The sequence below is a fragment of the Pan paniscus genome, chromosome 18 (genome assembly GCF_029289425.2).
Source record: "Pan paniscus chromosome 18, NHGRI_mPanPan1-v2.0_pri, whole genome shotgun sequence".
In the NCBI taxonomy this organism is placed as follows: Eukaryota; Metazoa; Chordata; class Mammalia; order Primates; family Hominidae; genus Pan; species Pan paniscus.
This window is the reverse complement of record NC_073267.2, coordinates 50,247,914-50,271,849: the sequence shown is the minus strand read 5'-3', so window position 1 is coordinate 50,271,849 and position 23,936 is coordinate 50,247,914. Positions and strand designations below refer to the sequence as shown.

At 55.9% G+C, this 23,936-nt stretch overlaps 1 pseudogene; it reads right to left on the bottom strand.

Annotated features, from left to right (window-relative positions):
- Positions 1–7,853: 7,853 nt before the first annotated feature.
- Positions 7,854–15,406, bottom strand: LOC117978865 (sodium- and chloride-dependent creatine transporter 1-like; annotated as a pseudogene).
- Between the last annotated feature and the right edge of the window lie 8,530 nt (positions 15,407–23,936).

Genomic DNA, 23,936 nt, shown 5'->3' with positions numbered 1-23,936 from the left:
AAGTACATTGAGAATGACCAGCTCAAGAAGGTGAGTCCAGTTTCTCAACCCACCATGGGGCGTCCTGGTGTTATACTACAGGAGCCATATTCTTTAGGGCCTCAGTGGCTACTGCTAGCCTATCACCCTGGGAAATGTGCCTGAAAAGCCAGAGTTGGGTGGAGGCGCAGAGGGGAAGTCCTCAGTGGGGAGAGTATGCCTGCTGGAGGCGTCTGTGTGTGGGGGTCCTGGTGAGGAGGAGGGTGTTGCTGCTCACGTTTCCATCCATTGCTTCCAGTCAGACCCTTCCCTGAGAAAAATGGCCCCTCAGTGAGCCAGGCCCTCTGCTGTGAACCAAAAGCCCTCAGCTAGGCCCTTGTTCCCTGCAAGATTGCCGCACCCCCTCTGGAACTCGGGGTCTGTGACATCCCTCAGTGCTGGAGAGGAGGTGGGGGCAGGGTAGTTGGCCAGTCTTAGAAGTCCTGTCAGGAGGTGAGCTGCAAGGCAAGCTCGGAGGGATGTGGATGCAGAGGTGGGATAGAGCTGGCCAGGTCGACTGGGGGCTCCTGATTGCAGTGAGCGGCACTGTGTAGAGACCACAAGGCACCGCCATCCGCGGAGGGGTTGGTGAGCACCATGGAGCTGCTGAGCCCTGCTGCTCGGGAAGGAGGCAGGGCTAGGGGCCAGGGCAGGCAAGGCGTGGCTGGCGAGCTGCAGCAGGTGGCCCCACTGGCGCTTCTCTTCCCCTCGGCGGGCAGCCACGCCCTGGCCTTTGCCTAGGAGCTGGGAGCAAGTGGTGGCTCTGTTCCGCGTTGACATTTCCGAAGGGGCGAGTGGCCAGGGCAGCTTGAGGAACCGCAGCTCGGTGGGGAGGATGGGGCTGGGACCTCTCCCTCCCTCCCTCCTGAGTAACCCTGACCTTTGGCACTTTTCCCAGTGAGCTGCTGTTGATGGAGGCAAGTTGGATGTCGGGAATGCTGAGGTGAAGTTGGAGGAAGAGAACAGGAGCCTGAAGGCTGAGCTGCGGAAGCTAAAGGACGAGCTGGCCAGCACTAAGCAAAGTGAGGCTTGACCTCATGTCCTTCCCCACAGGGAAGTCCAGAGGAGCGTCCTCTGCCCGCTGCTGCCCATTTTGTGCCAAAGTATTAGTAACAAGCCTTGCATGCATGCTCGAGGGCTGCATGAAAACAAACAAATAGCACCCTACGCCTCCAACCCCAATGCAGCCATGCTTAGCCGGCAGGCCAGTGAGGCTAAGTGGTTTGAATGGGGCTCAGGAGGAACCAGGCTGCAGTTGGTGGGCCTCGATTGCCCTGCACTAGAGCAGTGCACACTGGGGCTTTCCCATCCAGAGTGTGGCACGGTAGCCCCAGCATGCCTGGGGGCTTAGAATGAGGGGAGTGTGGGAGTGGTGTTCAGGAGGGGAGTGGGCAGCTCCCAGGCAGCCTGCCTGTCTTTGGTCTTCCACGCATAGACTTAAGTCTGGGGCATTTTCCCACAATACCACAGGCCTCGCCTGCTGCTGCTGTCTGCAAGGCATGGTTGTCATTGGGTCTCGCTTTCAGGCTGGGATCTTCCTCCCTGTCTCCCACTCTCAGCCTCCCTGGAGGTTACCCTTGCCGAGAGCCACTAGAGTTCCCTTCCATTAAAGGGACTGGGGGATGTCCTCTGTATTTCTTTTGCTTTATCTTGAGCTTTTTTGTCAGCCTTTCCCTCTACTTTGGGGGCCTGCAAAAGCAGAGGGGCTTTATTTTGAGAAGTAGGCTCCTGTATAACCTCGTTTGAGATAGATTTGGGCCAGTTTCTGGTGTCTGTAGAAGTTGGGTTTTTACCCCCGATTCCTGTCTTTTCATTTCTGTTTTCTTGGTCATTTACATCATTTCAAGAACTAGAGAAAGCTGAAAACCAGGTTCTGGCCATGCGGAAGCAGTCTGAGGGCCTCACCAAGGAGTATGACCGCTTGCTGGAGGAGCACGCAAAGCTGCAGGTCAGCCCTCACGTATCGCTGCGCCCAGGGCAGGAAAGCAGAGCAGGATGAGGCAGCCCCTGCGGGTGGGAAGGGAACCTTCTAGGGGCCCAGGGGCCGGCTGCCCTCTCCCCCACTTCCCCTGGCCACATCTGCCCTACCGAGTGGGACCATTCACCGGGCAGGAGAGGGGTGGCCTGGCAGCAGATGTAGGCACTTGCCGAGGCAGCCCTCAGGAGTGGCACTGGCTCACTAGGCTCTAAGCCTTCCTACCTTTGTGCTCAGGCTCATTCCATGGTTTGGGGCCTAGTCAAGAACAAAGAAGCAGGTGAAACTCTGGGACCCACTGCTGGCCTTCTTTCCTAGAGTGCTGGGGGGTGACATAGGGCAAAGATCCCTGGGCAAGTAAGGGCACAAGGTGTCAAAAAGGCACCTCCCCTAGCAGGCACTAGTTGTGGCCATCACCTGCTGCCCTAGGCCTGATCCGAGTCCTCAGACTAGCTTGGGTGCACCAGGCCGCATTTGGAAGCCAGGCGGTCTTGACGTTGGGAGTGAGGGCCACATAAATACTCCTAACTTTGGACAGCTGGCCTCAGTGCTTGGTGGCCCAAGTTTGGGCACCACAGCAGGTGGGGAGGAAGGGTCCAGCCTCACAGAGGGCACCCATGCCCTCTGTATAGGGCAGGCTTGGCAGACGGGACTTGGGCTTCGAGGGCACCTGTCAAAGGTGTGCAGAGTTGGGAAGGGCCTGATCAGGTCTTGAAGGGTACTGGATACCTTGCTGTTCCCTGCAACCAGGACTCAGCCCCCAGTGAGGTCCTGGCAGTCCTCCCTGGCTGGCGTTAGGTCCAGGGCTTTCCTTAGAGCGTGGGTCAGGGCTGATGCTACCACCCTGGCAGGCCTTTGGGTGCAGCCGGGGAGGGGGCCCCTTGCTCACTTGAATAGCTCTCATTAGGAGAGAGGGGAACCGAGCTGGACCTCTGGGGCTTGGGGCTGGAGGTGGCAGGGGAGGAGTGGACCTGGCCAACCTATTGCTGTGGGATTTCTGTCCCTTTCCAGGCTACAGTAGATGGTCCCATGGACAAGAAGAAAGAGTAAGGGCCTCCTTCCTCTCCTACCTGCAGCTGGCTTCCACCTGGCACATGCCTGCTGCTTCCTGAGAGCCCAGCCTCTCCCTCCAGTACTTCTGTTTGTGCCCTTTGCTTCCCCCATTCCCTTCCACAGCTCAGAGCTCGTCATCTCGGCCCTTGTCCACACTCTCCAAGCACATTACAGGGTACCTGATTGCTACACGTTCAGAATGCGTTTGCTGTCATCCTGCTTGGCCTGGCCAGGCCTGGCACGGCCCTGGCTTCCACGCCTGAGCGTGGAGGGCACGAGTTAGTTGTAGTCTGGCTTGCGGTGGGGCTGACTTCCTGTTGGTTTGAGCCCCTTTTTGTTTTGCCCTCTGGGTGTTTTCTTTGGTCCCGTAGGAGGGTGGGTGGAGCAGGTGGACTGGAGTTTCTCTTGAGGGCAATAAAAGTTGTCATGGTGTGTATGTGGTGCAGTGTGTGACTGTGGCCATGGAGAGGGCTCTGCTTTCTCTCCTGCCTGGAGCCCCCAAGGGGCCACAGGCCTTCAACCTGTATCCCCCACTGAAGGCCAGGCTCACAACTGTTCTCGAAGGCCCTGCCCTCTCTGTTCTCCTGCTCCCCGGGCTGGGCCAGGCCTCGCTTCAGGGCCACCCACCGAGTGTGTGTCCTGTCTGCCTCCCTGGGTGTGGGCAGTTTGGGAGGCTCAGTAAACCGGCAGAGCTTCTGGGTAGAGGACTCGCTTGCCTTCTCTGGGTTCCTGTTCATCACATTTGGGACAGACAGAACGTGGCAGAATGCCACTAGTCACTCCCTGCCCCACCCCCTCCTGAAGGTTTGCAGGATGACCTCTGACTAATGCCAGCTGGGAGAGGAGACTTGTCCTTGGCAGTGACCTGGAGCTGGCCCAGGGCAGAGCTAGGCAGAAAGGGGCTGGGGCCCTTGGCCCTGAGAACGTGCTGGGTGTGTGCCTGCCACCAGAGTGCTGGGCTGGTGCTGGCTCCAGGGCGTCCCTCCCGTGGCTCCCTCAAAGCTGTGTCTTCCAGGCCCACAGCAAGCCAGGCCAGAACCGGGGCTTCCTGCCTGGCGCCAGTGCCCAGGCCCCTGCACTGTGCTGCTCTCCAGTAGCACATGAGGAAGGCAGTCCCCGCCCGCAGCACAGTGCTCCCACCCTGCAGGTCCTCTGCCATGCCTGGTGTCTGCATGAGGACTGGGCGGAAGGGTCAGGGGAGCAGGTTAGAGGTGTGTCTCCTGGAACTGGGGGGACCCCTGAAGGATGTTGATGCTGGCAGGGTAGCTGATGGCCTGCTGTGCATGCTTGCTTCTCCCTGCCCTGTCCAGGCCCAGGCCAGTGGTTCCCTTCTCTAGCATCCTGTCGCCCTTCCCTTGTGCTCAGAGCACAGCCACCTCGTGACAAGTTCTGTCCCTTTCCAGGCGGTCTGAGAGGTGGTGTCTGAGGGAGTAGGGGACACATGGGCAATACCCTCTGGTTGCTGTGCCAAGGCCGAAGGCTGATACCACTACTCCAGGAAGTGTTCTTGGCTACCTCGGGCCTCCCTGAGCTCACCCTTCTCTGAGCTTTGAAAGGCTAAAGTCCAAACGGGTGCTTCCCTCACCAGCCCTGATGGCTTCTTCCGCTGTTCTGCCTAGGCTAGCAGCAGACAGAAAGCTGCATGAGGCCAGCTTCTGGAGCGCCCTTTCTAGTGGAGTGATGGAACAACATTGGGGCAGGGGGTGTGGGCACAGGCTCTTAGAGATGAAAATTGAGGCGCTTGCCCAGCCTAGACTGGAGGGTGGCCTTCAGGCTTGTGCTTTCCTGGATCAGCTTCTGTTCCAGGGCATCTGCACCCGTGGGCATCCTGATCTGTTTTCTTACCCATCTTCCACTAGACTGCGAGCTGCTTGAGGGCAAAGCCTGCTGCTTGTTGATCTCTGTGTCCTAACCCCTCATGTGGGAGCTAAGTCCTGAGGTAATGGTGTCTCCATTTCAGAACCCACTTTAAATGACATGCTTCTGTGAAGTTTCCTTTTTTCAATGTCTTTTTTCTGTGTGTTTGGTGTCATTGTGGTGCATGAGGTGGCTTGGAGGGCATTTGGCCTGGAGGTGTGGAGAACAATTAGCAGAGGGTGATTGTCATCCAGGCAGAGACCTGGCTGACAGTGTATAAAGCAGTTGGCCTGAGCTCAGGGGTCCTGGGGGTGACTGTGGGCTGCAGGACAGTTGGAGTCGGCTGGGGACAGGGGCTGTGTGAAGGCCTGGGGCACCCTGGGGAGAGGTCTTGCCGACATTGGGAAGCACCTTTGCAGCTAAGGAGGGCCAGGCTGGAGATCTGGGAGCTGCCAGCCAGGTGGGGTTCTTGAAGGCGCAGGCATGGTGAGAGGACAGGCTTCTCAGGGAGAAAAAGAAAACTAGAAACAGTGGTTGCCGAAGAGATGGGGGCCAGGGACCGCAGGACAGGCTCCAGAGCCCCCAGCTGAGCTAGGGTGGGACTGCACTGCCACTCCTTTCTCTGCTCCCTGTCTGGTCCATGTATTTCTCACCCAGGCTCTTGGTTGGCCGTATTCTAAGCCAGGTCCCTCTCCTGGCTCCAGAAGTTTAGGGGTAAAGCCCCTCCATGGGGGGTGCTGCCTGCTGAGGAGCAGGGCCTCTGGGGGTTCTCCCATAGCACGATAGCAGTCCTGGGCAGGACGCAAAGGGAGCAGCACAAGCTGTCACTTTGCTCTGAGGGGTCACCTGCTCCCCCTTCACAGGCTCCGATCCCTGATGCTCTCTGTGCTTGCCTGAGCCACCCACTGCATTGCCTGCTGTGCCCTGCCATGGTGCCCAGCCCTTTCAGGGTGGGGTGCCACATGCTCATCTTGTGCACGGGTCCCGCCCCTTGAAGGACCTGTCTGTACTCACTGTCTTCAATTCCTCTCCACCTCTTCTCATGGTAAAATGCATACATATCACACATATATATAGTGTCATCAATGTATATGTAATGAGCCATTTTCACCATCGTTAAGTGTGCAATTCAGCGGCATTAAGTGCAGTCACAGTGTTGCGCAGCCACCACTTCTGTCTACCTCTAGAATTTATTTTCTCAAACTGACACTCTGTCCCCACTCAACACTCCCCACCCTGTCCCCAGCCCCTGGCACCCACCCTTGCCCTCTGTCTCTGTGGATCTCCCTCCTCTCATGTAAGGCCCTGTCTCTCTCACAGGAGCAGAACCCTATAGCAAGTGTCTCTTTATGATGGTCATTTCACAGAAATGCCCTCCAGGGGTCAGCCATGTTGTGTCGTGTGTTGGAGTGCCTTCCCTTTCCAGGCCGGCTCATATTTCCTTGTCTGGGTAAACTATGTTGTTGTCTCTCCCTTCGTCTGCAGATGACACTGGGCTGCCGCCACTCGTTTTCTCAATCGCACACCAACCAGCCTTTCACACGCAACCCCTCATGCAAGCCACCCTCACCAGGCCCCTGTGACCCTTGCCAGACTCAGTGAGCATTTGCAGGTCACTGTCCTTCACCAGCAGCAGCAGCAGCAGCAGCACTGGACAGATGGAGCCAGCCACTGCTCCTCCCTGACCTGTGAGGAGTACTCACTGGCTCAGGTTGCAGGACCCCACCAGGAGCTCTCAGGCATCCTCCCCCATTGCTGACGCATCTTCCCTCTGCCCCTCTCATTGTGTCCCAGGACTTGCGGCGTCCCTGTGAGCTCACCCAGGCTCAGGGCTTTCAGTGTCATCTCTATGTGGTAAGAACTTGCAAAGTTCCATCTCCAGTACTTTCTGGAACTCCTGTGTCCACCTGCCAACTAGACATCTCCACTTGGATGACACTTCCTGAATGACACACCCAAGGCTGACTCCAGACCATTCTCTCCTTGCCTCCCCGTTGCAGGACCTGGCAGCTCCATCTTTCCTCTTGCTCAGGCCAAATCTGTTGTCCTTAACTCCTCTTTGAGCCCTGCATCCTGGTCATGCACAACCCCTATTGGCTCCACCTTCAAAATTGATCCCTGATGCAGTTATCCCCTCTGCTGCTATCAGCCTGGCCCAAGTGACACAAGGCACCTGTTCAGTGACAAATTCTTGGGGTAACATTTTGAAAATTTCAGCACCCATGGCTTTACACCCACCCTTCCCCGTGGGTGTGGCTGCTCTCCAGCTCTCTCGTCCTGCTCTCCCCAGGTGCCTCGGCTCCAGGGGGACAAGGTTTTCCCTGGGCTGCTGCCTTCCCTGCTCCCTTCCCAGTCCCCAGAAGGGTGCCAGCCTCAGAGGCCTCCAGAGTAGAGCCTTGCCCACCGCAGCAGCTCCAGCTGGAGGAGGTTCCCCTACTTCCTGCATCTCGACCCCTTAGAGCAGCAGAGGCAGAAGCAGAAGCCTCCTTTGGAAAATGACAGGTTTTTATTGCTATGTTTGCAGTGGCTTTTTAGCACAGTAAGAATGTCCCCGCAGGCCCACCACCCTCACCCAGCCCCAGCCCTCCAGCCTCTGTCCGGGTGTCAGGGAAGCCTTTCTTGGGGTCACTCAGCTGTCTTGGGACTGGACGTGACAGATATACGTGGGTTAAAGCTGCTACACAGAAGACTGGAGGTGCAGGAAGTGCATCCGCCTTGAGCCTGGACGTGGGAGCCGTGTCCGGGGTCCCTTCCCGGGGGTGTGCCCAGCCCAGGGCACAGGGTGGGAAGCCTGAGCAGGCCAGGTTAGCAGCCCAGACACCCAGGATGGAATATTGCAGCCTCTTGCCCCACAGACCTGTGGGCAAAGGGACAGCGTGGGGACAGCCCCGAGGCACCCACCATGCACTTTTCCAATCCATTCTGGGTCTGGGGACCACACACACACATCCACACAACAGACTCGCACATGCAACAGCTTGAAGCTTTTGTTTTGCCTCTGAAAGTTAGATCTATAAATTCCCACTCCTAGGCTAGGGGCAGAGGGGTAAGGTAGGGCTCACAGGGATGGGAGTGGTAAGGAGAGGATGGTTTGGGCTCCTTCCTCTTTTTAGAAATATACAAGCAGAAATCTCATTCTCTCAAGTTTTTATAAAATGTGCAAAATACAAGCCTCCTTTGCCCAGAGGCACCGTTTACATCTGGTATTCACCTTTGCTAAGAGATAGAGATCTATATATACTCTACGTACTCACGCACACATGCACTCGCACCCAAGCTCACACAATTGATATTGGTGGTGATTGGCGCAGGAACCAGAAGGTTCCACTGCTGGCTGGCTCTCTAAGCTTCTATAACAGGGATGGGGAGAGGGGTATAGCCCAGCTGAAATATTTGTCTTGGTTCTGCTGCCCCTCCCTTGCCTCCCTTCTCCTCTCTCTCCTCCCTCCCGTCTCTCCCTCCTTCCCTTCCTCACATTTCCCAAGCTGCCACTGCTGCTTCTGGGGTGAGGGGTCACCCAAGGGTGTGCTACAGAGCAGAGCCTGGAGAGGTGGGCAGGGGGTGGGCGTGGCAGGGGCAGGAGGAGTGCAGCACTGTGGGTGGGGGTGGGGCACTAGGTGGGGCCTAGGACCAGCTGGGCTAGGACTGGAGGGGGAGAGGCATCTATTTTTGGTGGGTTGTGATATTTTTGGCGTTTTATTAAAAATGGAAAAAGTTGTTTTAGTGAGCACTCATGGTGCTTTCTCCCCTCCTCTCCCAGGCAGACCCCAAAAGTGTCAGGGAAAGGCAGGCCCCCTGGAGGGGTGGGGTGGGGCTGAAGCAGGGGCTGCTATGGCTACCAGAGGTGAGCTGGTGATGTGAGCTGAGCTGTCCCATGACACTCTCCACCACGATGACCTTGCTGCTCTTGGACACTGGGGTCAGGGTGGTCAGGCCCCTGACATCTGCATCCTAAGCTCGGTACTCCAAGTGGTGGAGGCCCCAGATGGGCTGGGTCAGGTGCTGCCAGCACTGCAGGAGAGGACATGTTGAAGCCCCCAGGGTCACCTGCTCGTCCCCACGGTGACTTCCTCTGCCTCTCTCCAGCTCCCGCTGCCTGCCACCCTAGTCAGGGCCACTCCTCGGCTAGGAAGCAGGCTGGGTTGAATGTTCACAGCAGGGGAGGGGAGGGCAGGCCGGGAGGGAGCCTTACCTCAGCCATGGTGCCCTTGGCCCTGAAGAGGCAGCCCAGGAGGTGCAGTGGCATGCACAGCATGGAGGACAGCACGAAGGCCCAGCCCATGGCCTCACCCCACCACGGGTACACGTAGGTGTTGTTGTAGACCAGTGGCTCGTAGTACACAGCGTTGAAGATGAAGATGACCTACAGACCAGAATGCCGTGGTTAATGGGGACCCCACACCGCCCCGCCTCCCCCCCTACCCTGCCCCACCTCCCCCAGCCCTTACCATGCAGACCAGCGGGGGGAAGAAGGACCAGCACCATTTCATCCAGGGGCAAGGTCGGTACCCGATCATACAGGCAATGTCGTCCGTGAAGCGGTCAGCTCCTGTGGCAAGGCGAGGCGGGAGGGCCAAGCTGGAGACCTGCCTTCCCCACCACCATGCCCCAGCCCACCCTTCAGCCATGACCTACCATAAACCCAGGCCACCACCACGCACTCCCAAAAGGCCTGCCAGAGCAGGGTGGTGCCGCTGGCCGAGTAGTAGTCAAACAGCTGGAAGACATACATCCCACCCTGGGGGACAGAGCCCAGTCAGGGAGGATGGCAGACGGCCACCAGAGGTCACAGGCAGACCCCCCACCCCACTCACATCAGTCACCATGGAGAGATCAATGACAAAGCGGAGGGCACAACAGAGGGCCACAGAGATCTCCCTTTGGAAACAGAAGTAGTAGGAGGCTGGGAGGAGGTCGAGGAGGCCGGTGATGAAGCCCTCCACACCTACAAACTGTGGCCAGGCCAGCTCAGGCCGAGCCCCGCACCACCCTCCACCCCTTTCCTTGCCTGCAGCCCTCACTCCACCCCTCTCCTGGCTCCCTGTCCCAGAGCCCCATGCAAACCTGGCTGTCGAGACCAAGCAGCAACAGCATGAAGAAGAACAGGGCAGCCCAGAGTGGGGCCACTGGCATCAGTGTGACAGCCTGTGGGTAGGCGATGAAGGCCAGGCCCGGCCCTGTGGGAAAGGTGCAGGCTCTAGACCTTGCAGCCGATGTCCTGCCCTGCGTGCACCCTGAGCCCTGCCTGCAACACTCGCGCCCATGCCCACGCCTGCCTCTGAGGTGCTGTCAACCCTGGGTCGTGCAGCAGGGGCTGGGAGGTCCTGTCTCTGTCAACATTGACAAATCCCAGGACCTGCCCCCACAGGCCCACAATCTGACAAGTTCTGTTTGAATCCTCGTCACTTTTCAGCATTTCTATTGCGTGTTCTTGTACGTCATGCACCTGGGTGGCAGTTGCTGCTCTGGAGGCGGGGTTGGGGGTAGGGCCCTACCTGACTCTGCCACCTTGGAGATGTGCATGCCCTGCTCTGCAGCCATGAAGCCCAGGATGGAGAAGACCACGAAGCCAGCAAAGAAGCTGGTTCCACTGTTGATGAGAGCCAGGATGATGGCATCCCGGAGGGGTGGAGGGGCCAGAGTGGATGGGTTAGGCTGCTGGGCAGGGCAGGGCGGGACAGGGCACAGGTGGCAGGGCAGCAGTGCTTACTTGTAGCAGTTGTTGTTGAAGCGGTTGTAGCTGCCCAGGGCTGTGAGGGCCCCCAGGCCAACGGCATAAGAAAAGAAAATCTGGATCCCCACATCTATCCATACCTAGAGGAGGGCCGGAGAGCGCAGGCATGAGAGGCCTGCAGGGCTCCCCCCACCAATGTCCTGCTGCAGCCTCCCCACCTCCACCTCACCTGAGGGGACCCCAGCTTTGACCAGTCAGGCTTGAGATAGTAAATGATGCCGTCCAGGGTGCCAGGCAGCAGCCCTCCAAGCACCAGCAGCATGACCAGGAACACGTAGGGGAATGTAGCAGTAAGTACACGATCTGGGGGGCCAGGCTGCTCAGCGGGGGCTGCGGCACCACCTCCCTCACAAGCCCACTCCGAGCACCTCCGGTCCCCCTTGCGGGCAGGTATGTTCAGAGGTCCCCATTCTCCTCTGAGCCATGGCTCCCGCCAGAGGAAGCTAGGGGCAAGGCTGGGCCCCGGCAGCCCTGGCAGGTGCAGTGGGGAAGCTCTCTGGGCTCCTCATTTGTCTGCAGGAACGCGTGTCAGTGGGGAGCGGGCGAGCCTCTGGGAGCTCTCCTCAGTGGGGACAGGAGGCGTGGAGCATGTGGGGAGTGAGAGCTGTGTGAGTGTGTGGGCAGTGCACGTGTGGGAGGCCCAGGCAGGGAGCAGGATATTGGATCGGGGCCGGGTCCCCCTCCTCTTCTGGAGAGAGGTCGGGGCTGAGCAGGTGGAGAGTGGAACTGGGCCAGGCAGAGGCAGGCAAGACGCGGCTGCCACACTGTCTGCCTCCTCTTCCCACATGCTGCTCTGGGGACCTTGTCCCCCAGGGAGCTGGCCATGTCCCACAGCTCTGGACATTGTCTTCTTTGTTCAGGTGGCTCCCCAGCCTGACCAGGAGCCCCCAAGGGATGTGGCCAGACTCTGCTCTGTGTCCCCAAGGCAAGATAGGCAGGTAACAGGTGGCCAGACCAGGTCCAGCAGACTGTCACAAGAGTCAGAGACTGGCAGGAGGGCACCGGTGGGGGTGATGGGCACAGGGAAGGGACAGTGCCTGCCGGGGCCTCTCCCCACAGGAGCAAAGGCTGCTGGGCCCTGGATTTGCAGGATGGGTAGTGTTGCTTGGCTTTCAGTACCTCCCCCTTCCTTAGGGCTAGACTCTGTCTGGTCACCTCCCGTTGCCACGGGTGTGCCTGGCACAGACATCCAGCTCCCAGGGCTGAGCCACCCTCCCCCCTGCATGCCTCTAGTGGTACCTTTCCCATGGATTTGACCCCCTTTCAGACACAGAAGTAGACCAGCACCCAGCAGGCCAGCAGACAAAAGGGTCACCTCCCAGTTGAGGGCCCCTGGCACCTCTAGTCCCCCAGACAGCCTCAAGACTTTGTTCCTAGGGGAGGGAGGGAGGTCCCATGAGGCCTGTGCCAGCAGAGGATGGAGCCACAGGGTCCACCCCCAGGAGTCGTGGCTCCCTTCTCTCCCACAGCCCAGGGTTCAGCGGGCCCTCTTGTCCATCTGGGCTGGGCCTGGAGCCCACGAGCCCCTGGCATTTGGGAGGCCACTCCCATCCCACCCCACATGCAGCCCCAGCTCCCCCATCAGGCGGGAGTGACCAGGACAGTGATAGGCTGCCGAACCCAGGAGTGAGGCTGACCTGGCGCAGCCCCTGGGGCTGGCCCCAGGACTCTCCGAGGGCAGACAAGGGCAGGCAGGATCCAGGAGGGACTGCCAAGAAACACCCTGGTCCCCTCTCAGGGCCATTACCCTGGAGCCGGGCAACATGAGGGAGAGCTGGGGGATGGGATGGGCTTGGCCCAGAGGTGCTGGACTCACTCCCAGAACTCGATGACAGGGGACCGGCGGTCAGCAAGCTGGTCACAGGTGAGGTTGGCCAGGCTGGCACTGGCACAGTCTTCATGGCGGAAGATCTCCACACAGTCCGGAGTGTTCCAGGTGTGGCCACATGTGGCCCAGGGCAGCGTGGTGGTAAAGGACTTGACCAGGTAATAGAAGCCCCAGGCCAGCACCATGATGTAGTAGGTGTTGCAGAAGAAGATGGAGGCATAGCCCAGGCCTGGGGCCGGGAAGTCCTTGCCATGTAGATTCTTTCCTGGCCACCTCCCCTGCCACCCCTTTATCTCCCCACCGAGGCTGGCAGTGCTCCCACCGTCTGTCCTTCTGGAGCCTTGTTTGTGGTGCTCCTGACTCCCCTGGACTCCCCCTTGTGTGAGTCCCAACACTGGGCTGACTCCCCAGCCTCTCTCCTCTCCTCCAGCCACCCCCTAGACCCAAGGCAGAGCGAGCCCCTCTCCTCCTGTCCCCATCTGACCAAGTGCTGTTGAGTCTCCAGCCTTACACACCTGGCCCCTTCTGTGGGTCCCACTGCCACCATGGCGGTTCCAGGAGGTCCAAGCCTCCACCTGGCCACCCAGTAACTCCAGTCCTCAGCAGCTGGTGGTGGTGGTGGTGGGGAGGGGGGGTTTCTAGTAGCCTGAGGTAGTGTTGGAGACAGTTGCCCCCATACTGGGCAACCTCAGTACGTCGCTCCACCTATCTGTGCCCCAGCGTCCTTGGGGACAGTAATAGTAGGACCTACCTAGAGAGCCAAGTGTGCTGGGCAGGTCCCATCCCCAGCCCGGCTATGCCTGGCCTGTCCTTGCCTTGTGGAGCTGCCTATGCCCCCTCTAGTCCCTGCTTCCCCAAGTTCACTGTGCAGCCTGAACATCTCCTCCAGGCTCCCCCCTCGAGACTGGGATGCCATCACGTGGCCCCAGGCCTGGTGCTCAGGACAGGAAAAGATTTCTCAAGTGGGAGCCAGCTGGGAAAAGGGGGCAGTCCCTGAGGCTGGCCAAGGGCTGCTCACCTTTGAACAGGGGACAGACGTTCCAGACATTGATGCTGCCGGCCTTCATGAACTGGCCCAGCGAGATCTCCAAGAAGAAAATGGGGATTCCTCTGACCAGGGCTATCAGGATGCAGGGAATAAGGAACACACCTGGGGGTGGAGGCACAGGGTGGACTCAGGGTGGCCCCCAGTCAGGCTGCCCAGGCCCAGCGGGCCAGCCCAGACTCCAAAGGCCCCATCACAACTTCCCACTGGGTGAGTCAGTGTAGGGGTGGCCACTGACTCGGGCCCCACGTAGGGTCTTGAGGGGCTGGGTTCAGTGTGTTGAAGAGGTGCTACGGTAGCCCCTGGGCCATTGAAGCCCTATTCCCTGGGTGGCAGAGAGGCGCTAGGCCCACAGGGCTTCCACCCCCACAGTCACTTGGGGTGATGGCCATGGAGGACACGCACGCTCAGACACGCAGCCTGTCCCTAGTGCCACAATTCCCTGTTTCAGGCAGCACAGTGAGGGCACGTGCGTGTGTGCATGTGCGCCAAGGCTGGGTGATCAGGCCTGAGGGGCTCATCCAAAGGCAGGGAGCGCGACTGTCCTGCACTTGGACGCTTGCCTGCAAGTGTGAGGTCCAAGGCAGAGGGCGGGTGGGTCACAGTTCCCTGCTGGTGGGATGGCCACGTGCAAGGACAGAGGGATACAGGTGCGGGAAGAGGGGCCAGGCCGGCCTTAGCAAGCCCAGGGAGTCAGGCTCTACAGGAGATAGGCAGGGCATGACACAGGCCCTGGCCAGCAGGCTGGGGTGGGGGTGGCAAAAGGGCAGGGAGAGCTGGGTGCCACTACCCCCTTCTCCTCTCTGGGCCTCCTACCCTTGCCCTGGCTGGGCTCGCTCCACTACTCAGAGGCCGAGCTTGGCTGCAACTTGCCTGACTCCAGGTCCCAGCATCCTCCTAACCTTGGGCAAAGGCCTTTGCTCTGGACCTCTGTTTCCCACCCATCACTGGGTCACTTCGGCTTCCAGGAACCCCAGTGGTTTGTAGTCACAGGACACACGCATGCCCATCGCTCTTGCTAAGCTGGGCCCGGGCAGGCGGGCGGGCATGGGACGTGCATGCAGTGTGTCCAGTGGTGGCGCCAGGCGGGCCAGGCCGCAGGCTTCCCAAGCCTGGCTCAGGTACCCAGTGTTCCAGGCCTGGGCCAGAGGGGAGGAGCGGGAGGGCCGTGAGGGGAGGGGAGGGCAGGGAGAGGGACAGAGTGGCCCATTGTGTGTGTGTGTGTTCGTGTGTGTGCACACGTGGGAGGCCCAAACAATGTGCCTCTTGTGTGCCCGACCCGTAGGGGCAGCCAGGGCTCCTTACCTCGAGGAGACCCCAAGGCGCAGGCCTGCTTTCCCACCTCGGCGGCCAATCGCTCCTCCCAGCCCAGAAGTCTGGGGGCAGCCTCGCGGGCATCGCCGGCCCCCGCCCCTCACCCTGCCAGGCACATGACTGCAAGAGGGGTGGAGGCGCCCGGCCCAGCCACGGAGCAGCAGCGGTGGACCAGAGGCGGCCCCGACCCCGCGTGCCCAGGGGCCAACCGCTGCCCGGACTTCACCCCTCCGCGGCGGCTCCGGGGGTTGGGGGTCGGGCGTCGGGGGACGGCGGCCTGCCGGGGGAGGAGGCCGCGGGGGGCGGGGGAGCTCACCTCCGCCGTTCTTGTAGCACAGGTACGGGAAGCGCCACAAGTTGCCCAGGCCCACGGCGAAGCCCACGCACGACATGATGAAGTCCATCTGGCGCGTCCAGGTCTATCTCGCGCGGCGGCACGGCCAGGCCGCCGCCGGGTGTCCCCAGGCCCGCGGGGCCGTCGCCCTTGGCCGGGGCCCCGTCGGGCCCGGGCGCGATGAGGGGGCCCTTCTTCTGGTCGCTGGACATGCTATAGATGCCGTTCTCGGCGCTCTTCCTCGCCATGGCCCCAGCAGGCCTCACGGCCGGGCCGGGGTCGCGGCACCTTGCGCGGGGCTGCGGTCAGGCGCGGGGCACCGGCGGCACCGGGGAGGGCCCCGAGGGCGCGGGCCGACCGGGGGCCGGGGGGCGGCCGGGCCGGGGGACCGGGCGGCGGGCGGGCGGCGGGGTGTGGGGCACAGGCGGCGCAGTCAGAAGCAGTCCACGAAGCACTTGAAAGTGAGCCTGAAGAATCTCCTGTGTGTCGGGGGCCCGGGGCGCGCGGGCGTCGGCGGGGCCCGGCCGGGCGTCGGCGGCAGCGGTTCCGGAGGCTCTTGCCCGCGGCTCGGGCGGTGGCGGCTGCCGCGGCTCCTCGCCCGACCCGAGGCTCAGCCTAGCGGGGCGCGGACGATATCGGCGCCCGCAGTCTGCAAGCGGCGGCTGGAGAAGGGGCCTGTGGCCCGCGTCCCCGGCCCTGGCCGGGGCCCGCGGCGGCTGCGCGGCTCACTCGAGACTCCGGTGGCGGTGGCGGCGGCGGCGGCGGCGGCGGCGGCTCAGGCGCGCCTCGCCCTCTCCTTCCGGGCGGCGGCGGCTGCAGCCGCTCTCGGGGCCGCGGCGGGCTCAGCGACTCGTCACCGCGTTCCGACTGTCCCTCTCTTCCCAGTTCCTGGCCGGCAGCCGCTTAAAAACCGACTCCGGGGTGATGTCACTATCGCCCCACCCCCACGGCTGGCCGGCCCCCCTCTCCCTCCCGCCCTCCTCATCACAGTCCGCCCACCTCGTCCCTGCCCTCCTCCTGGGGAGGAGACGCCGCTCCAGCGGGAGGCAGGATGGTTGCTACCTGGGGCTGCCGCCAGCTCCTCCCGCAGGGCTCCAGGCCGCCCCTCGCCCCAGAGTCGCCCGCTCCTAGTGCGGCCCAGGCTTCCCGGCCTGCCCCTCCCAGCCCTAGGAAGACGTCCCCCGGGCCCCCTCAGTCCTCCGCCTCCCCTTCTCTCCCTTTCTCCCCGCTCCTGGCAGGCTGCAGCCGTCTCCTCCTGGTGCTCGCTCCTTCCTTGAGCTCTGTCCACCGCTGCCCACTGGGGGCTAGAGCTTCCCGGCTACCCTGGAAGCTGGAGGCCGGGACCAGCTCTTCAGGTGACAGGCCTCTGTGTCTCCACAGTGGCCAGAGGGGAGCCTGCCTGACTGATGAGCAAGGCTCGACTTTGTCACCAAGGCAGAGAAGGGGCCCGGGTAAATGACCCCGGTGGCCCCCACCCCTGCCTGGCGTGAGAGTGGGTAGGGGATTCGGACTTGAGGGGACTGGAGCGGGAATAAGGCAAGGCTGCCCCCTGGTGCCTGGCGGGTGCACAGACCCTTCCCCAAAGGCCTCAGGCCTGAGGTCCTGGCTGCCCGCCCCCCACCCACCCCGTGTTCCTCTCCCCAGGACCCCCCAGGCCTACCCAGCAAGAGCCAGCTTATTGGGCTGCCTCTCCGCCACCAGCTGAGCAGCTTGGTTAGAATTTTCTAGGGCAAGAGTAGCCTGGGGGTGGGGTGGGGAAGGAAGTGGTCATTCTCCTGGCCTGGGAGGTAAAGTGTGCCCCCCTCAACTTCAAGCTCCCTGATCTGATCGTGGACACTGCAGTCCCCAGATGGCTCATCCCGTTAAGCTAAGCCCGCGGCCATCCCTCCAGCTTTAGGAAGAAAAGCAGTTCTGGCCCAAGCCAGATTGAGCTTCCTGGGTGAGGGAGGGGCAGTGTCCCTACCCAGGCTTGGAGGAGGAGCCTCAAGGGGTGTGTGTGGTTGGGGGAGACAGGCGGTGTCACCTGTGCTTAGACCAGGGGCGGTGGGCGGGTACCCTTGAGGTGGCAAGGTCACACTGCTCATCAGAAGTTTCTCACTAGGGTCTTCTCTGGCCCAGCCTTTGACTGAAGCTGGTCTGGAGACAGGGGCATTAGAGAAGTGACTCATAGATGGCCTAAAGAAGCGGGGCCACTCAAGGACCCAGGACAGAGGGAAGAGGGCCAACCCATTTGGACCTCAGGCAAACCCCATGGCCTCCGAGAGAAGAGAGAAGAGGACCCGGTGAAGTAGGTTCCAAGGGCCTCAGCCCAGCAGGAGGGCAGGGTGGGTGTGTGATGTCATCGAAGGGAGGACAGTGACCTGGGGGAGGGCCGCTTTGAGGGAGAGTGCAGGCCACGGCCAGACAGCCAGACTTTCAGATGTTGCTTGCCCAAGGGGTGGGGGTGGAAGGGAGAGAGAGCAGAGGCTCGAGAGGGATGTAGGAGAGCTGATGGCACTTTGGGGACAGCCTCAGGGCTGCAATTGAGAAGGGCTCCCTCCCTCATGCAGGCTTTTCCTCCAGGAGCTGCACCAGGAACTCACAGAGGATCAGGGAGAATTCTGAGAACATGCTACTGTGGTGCTGCCTAGAGAGGAAGGATAAATGATGACAAGTACATCTCTGAGTAACGTATGCGCACTTGTTCATGAAAACTGTTTTTCTGAAGGCTTGTGAAGGTCTTGAAATACTGGCTATCAGTTGAGGACAAACATTTACACCCTCCTTCCACAGGGAGTTCAAGCAGGCTGGATGGGTCCATCTATGGATGATCTTCCCCAGCCCCTTCCTCTTCCCAGCTCATCCCTGGCTCTCTGTGTGAACAGTTCTCATCAATGGAATGTGGTTGATGAAGTGAGGTCTTCAATTTTCTCATCTACTGTGTGGTCATGTTATTTTCCTCATCTGAGGACATGCAGGTCATGTCACCTGCATGCAGCACATGACAGCTTAAAATCTCTTGTGAACAAAACAGTAACAAAGACACCCACCAGCGTTGAGCATCCTGTGTTGATGACAGCGACCACCAGGGGTCAACGTCCTCTTCACAATCCTGTGTCAGAGCATCACTTGACTGATTTCATTAGCAACTTCCCAGGAGAATCAGCTTACAAAATACTTGTCCCATTTTCCATGCAGATGTAACCCATCTATTTTACTGAAGAAATAGGAAGAGCTGAATGCTGAATACACTGAATGTCTGCAGGTTGTGCAAGTTTGTGACTTTATCACTTTCTAATTTCTGATCTGTGTGGACCACTCTACAGATTTTTCTCACTTGTGTGATCAGCCTTCTGGATGTCAAATATAATAGACTTTCAATAATATAAAAGTCAACACAAGCTCCTCATGGTTTCAGTGCTCAGTGACGACTCTAAACTTACACAATGTGTTTCTTTATTAGTTTTGTTTTCTAGTATCTCTACTCGGCATCTTCACCACACCCATTTTATGTTTCTTATACAGGTAATTGATAATTTTAAAATGTATTGGTGCTTACTTTAATTAAATAAGCAGACAATATCTTAGAATTTAAAAAAATGTGCAGTAAAAGGAAATGCAATAAATTTTAATGTAAGGAAACCAGCAGCTGAAAGCAAGGGAAATCTCTTCTGCTGCAAAGGAGGGTATGGAGACCTCATAGTACGATGATTTTCTGCAGTTTGTTCATTATTGCCACACAAGTGATAGCATCCTCTCTCTTTATATCAGCACATTCCCTAACGTACAATAAAGACTGAGCACAGATACCGCCAACCAGACTGACCAGCACCTCTCACCGAGTGCCTGAGCTGATAGTGATAGATATCACATTTGTCTAACAAAATCATTACACCCTGTAGGGATACCCACCAGTCATAAGGAGAAAATTAAAAAAATTTAGTCAAAGCCCAAACCTGATAGGTAGTCATTTATACTTAGAAGAATTAACTCTTATCTTCACATGTATTTTTCTTAATCATAGAGAAGCTACTAGAGTCACTGTCCAAGTTACTGAATATCTTATTCCTAGAATGAGACACTGCACAATGTGTTCTGACATGAGGGGATGTAGATATAGTTAAGGGACAGGAGATGTGATCACGGGAACAAGAGTCTGTGATCCAGCAGTTCTTTCTCCCTCACAGTTGACCAGAAACAAGGCCGCAGCAGAACAATGGAAACATTGACTTGGGTCTCCACAGTCTGATGTGAGATAAACAGCAGGTAGTTTATGCTTCCGTTTTATAGTAGGAAATTTAATAAAGAAGGGCCATTTTGGGGATAATACTATTCTCTAGGATGCTTAAATGCCCCCAGACAGAGAGCACTACAGTGTCCCATGGCCAGGAGCTACAATACCTGGGTCTAGAAAGCAGTGGACAGAAATATCGGTTTCTCTTGCCACATGTATGATGAAAATTTGAAGAATGTTTCTTTCCTTCTCCATAATCATAGGCTGCGATGGACTGGAGGTCCTGGTACATAAGAATAAATGTGTCTCCAGTAGGAACAGAATTAGTCCCATAAAATAATTGTGCTGCCGTGGTTCTCATACTGTTGGAACAGCTGACCAAGAAAGTGTTGTAACAGCTGCAGTGTTTATTGATTCCTATCATATTTGGGGCTACATTCGCAGCTACCAAGGGAAAGAGAGAGAAGTAATTCTGGCCTAGATAGAGTCTATAGATTTTTTTTTCTTTCCTTCAAACTGAGGTTTAAAAAAATCACATCAATTAAAATGCAGATGATGATCAAATGATCAAGGACAACAGCCATTAAATGTTTCAGGTGTGTTTTAACCCAAAGTCGCACAACATGTGAGAACATGAGCTCTGGAGTCGGGAGAATCTCTGAGGAGAATCTAGAAGGTGGGTGGGAGGAAACAGTGATTCACGTCTAAGGAAATTTCAGGGCTACTTCCTGTAGGGGGAAGGAAAGCCTGAGCCTCTCCTACAGTGTGCTGTCTAAAAATTTTTGGCTGACTTATTATATTCTTCAACACCAATTTTTTTTAGTTCTCTTTTAAATTTTTTTATCTCTTAAAATTCTCACAGTGTTCTTGCATGCTGCCACTAGCTTATTAAACATGATAGTAATATTTAAATTTTCTGCCAAGAAATCCATATGCTTTTATATTCATTGATGCCAGTTTCTGGACCTTTATGTTGTCCCTCTGTTTGGACCATATTTCCCCATTTCTTCATTTTCCTTGATGGTCTTTGCTGCCATCTACTCATCAAAAAAACAGCTCTTTGTTCATCATAACAAAGAGCCACACTCTTCCAAGCCTAGGCCCTTAGAGAAAACCGTCACCAATCACCCCATCAGTGATTGTGGATCTCTCAAAAACTTCATAATAACTTCATAATATTCAAACTTCTGTCTTTGTTCTCAGTGGCCCCCAGGTTTTAGAGCATGTTGGGTTGTGGCAGGACTCCTAAGTAGGGGAGGTAGAAACTATTTACTCAAGCAGCCTCTTGAACAGGTACACCATTCAATACAGTTTTATTATTGAGGTATGATTCATCAGAATAATGTCAGTTCAAGCGCCTCTCAACCAGTTGTCTAGCATTGAAATGTTATAATTTATTATTTGGATCTCTCTGTCGTTTATTTTTTGAATCTTAGGTAAAATTACAAACTGGTATAAAACTGCCTATTTGGCAAATGATCTGCTGCAGAATTTTCATCTTCTATGTATCTCTGTTTGCACTTAAATCCAAGTTTATATTAGGCATGTATCTAGAATGTAGAAATAAATCTTAAAATTCCTTCATTTTTAAAAAGATTATGGGGTTTCCAGAAGATGGGAGAACCTTCTTCATTTATAAAATACCTGATTCCACATTTTCCAATAGTTTTCTCTTTATCAATCTCCTCTCACATTATACTATATTAAGCAAGGAGAAATTAAAACACACCATCCGCACTTTGCATAGAAATCCCCTCAATCCCCTCAGCTTTTTTTTTTTTTTTTTTTTTTTTTTTGATGGAGTTTCACTGTTGTTACCCGGGCCTTGGCCTCCCAAATTGCTGGGATTACAGGCTTGAGCCACTGCATTGGGAAGCTCGAACTGGGCAGAGCCCACCTCAGCTCAGCAAGGCCTACTCTCTCTACAGACTCCAGCTCTGTGGGCAGGTCATAGCTGAGCAAAAGGCAGCAGAAACTTCTGCAGACTTAAACGTCCCTGTCCAACAACTCTGAACAGAGCAGTGGTTCTGCCAGCATGGCATTTGAGCTCTGAAAATGGACAGACTGCCTCCTCAAGTGGGTCCCTAACCCCCGTGTAGCCTAACTGGGAAACACCTCCCAGTAGGGGCCAACAGACACCTCATACAGGCGGGTGCCCCTCTGGGACAAAGCTCCCAGAGGAAGGATCAGGCAACAATATTTGCTGTTCTGCAGCCTCTGCTGGTGATACCCAGGCAAACAGGGTCTGGAGTGGACCTCCAGCAAACTCCAACAGACCTGCAGCTGAGGGACCTGACTGTTAGAAGGAAAATGAACAAATACAAAGGAATAGCATGGCCAGGCACGGTGGCTCATGCCTATAATCCCAGCACTTTGGGAGGCCGAGGCAGGCGGATCACAAGGTCAGGAGATCGAGACCATCCTGGCTAACACAGTGAAACCCCATCTCTACTAAAAACACAAAAAACAATTAGCCGGGCGTGGTGGCAGGCGCCTGTAGTCCCAGCTACTCGGGAGGCTGAGGCAGAATGGCGTGAACCCAGGAAGCGGAGCTTGCAGTGAGCCGAGATTGCACCACTGCACTCCAGCCTGGGCAAGAGCAAGACTCTGTCTCAAAAAAAAAAAAAAAAAAAAAAGAAAGGAATAGCATCAACATCAACAAAAAGGACATCCATACCAAAACCCCATCTGTACGTCACCATCATCAAAGACAAAGCTTAGATAAAACCACAAAGATGGGGAGAAACCAGAGCAGAAATGCTGAAAATTCTAAAAAACAGAGCATCTCTTCTCCTCCAAAGGATCACAGCTCCTCACCAGCAACAGAACAAAGCTGGATGGGAATGACTTTGATGAGTTGATAGAAGTAGGCTTCAGAAGGTCAGTAATAACAAATTTCTCCAGGCTAAAGGAGCATGTTCTAATCCATCACGAGCAAGCTAAAACCTTGAAAAAAGGTTAGATGAATGGCTAACTATAATAAACAGTGTAGAGAAGACTTTAAATGACCTGAGGGAGCTGAAAACTATGGGACAATAATTTTGTGATGCATGCACGAGCTTCAACAGCTGATTTGATCAAGTGGAAGAAAGGATATCAGTGATTGAAGATCAAATTAATGAAATAAAAATAGAAGACAAGTTTAGACAAAAAAAGAGTAAGAAGAACGAACAAAGCCTCCAAGGAATATGGGACTATGTGAAAAGAAAAATCTAAGTTTGATTGGTATACCTGAAAGTGATAGGGAGAATGGAACCAAGTTGGAAAACACTCTTCATGATAGTATCCAGGAGAACCTCTGCAACCTAGCAAGGAAAGTAAACATTCAAATTCCGGAAATACAGAGAACACCACAAAGATACTCCCTGAGAAGAGCAACCCTAAGACACATAATTGTCAGATTCACCAAGGTTGAAATGAAGGAGAAAGTTTTAAGGGCAACCAGAGTTGTGCCATGGCACAGTGTTGTGCCATGTCCTTTCTCTGTTTTCTTGCCTGTTTATTTATGTCAGATGTGCCACCTACATGTAATAAGGTCAGAATTCTGCCTCCAGTAACACATCAAAGGTGACCTTTGATTGTACTTTTGGTTTATGCTCCAAAATATTGATTATAAATTTCATCACCGTCATATTTTATGTCAAAATAAATCTGCATAATCTGAATGTCAATACATTTTGGAGTCTACTAAATAACTGAAATTGCAAGAAATATTACCCACTCCAAAAACTGGAGAGATGGGCATGTCCAGAATTGCAGTTAGCACTTGCTTAACTGGTGCAGAAACTGCAGAAGCTGCAGAAGACACAAGCTGTTGAGGGCACTTATATGGTAACCACTATGGACGTCTGAAAGACAAATGTGGACTCGGTAAATGTGACCATTCCAGAGGGTCTTATACTTCTAAGGTTTCTGGACTTTCTCTCCAGAAACCTCCAGATTCTAAAATATACAATCCAAATAAATTTCCTGTGGGTCAGAATTGAAGATGAAATGAAGATGATTAATTACAGAAAACTATATCAGGAACCTACTTCAAAAGCTTCTAAAGGGAATGACTTTTCCAGAACCTTATCCTATGTGAAGGAAGACAAATCTCCCATTCCAGATTCTCTCCCATTCTTCCATTATCATATGAATGAGTAAAGTTAGCCAAAAGGGGTAAGATGTACGTAAATAGTCCAGGGAGGCCAAAACCACAAAAGGGAGTAACAGCCAAAAATGAGCTTTTCCCCTGGAGATGCTTTTTCAAGGTCACAGCCCAGAAGAGGAAGCCTATCGAAACTCTAGGTTTCCATTGGAAGAACAGGCAGTGCTTACCTGCACTGCACAATCCATTCTAACTAGGATGATGACTATGGATTAAAGATGAAAGTGTGGCAATGCACAGACTCTATCTGAGGAGAATACAGAAACACTAAGACAATGACAGAGGGTGAGACAAAGGCAGTAGAGCAATGTGAAGCCTCTGACATCATGATTTTTAAGACCAACATCTTGTAAATGCCATCATAGATCTCAGCTTCTTTTATTATGGGGACTTTGCTGGTTTCCTAGCTGAGAAA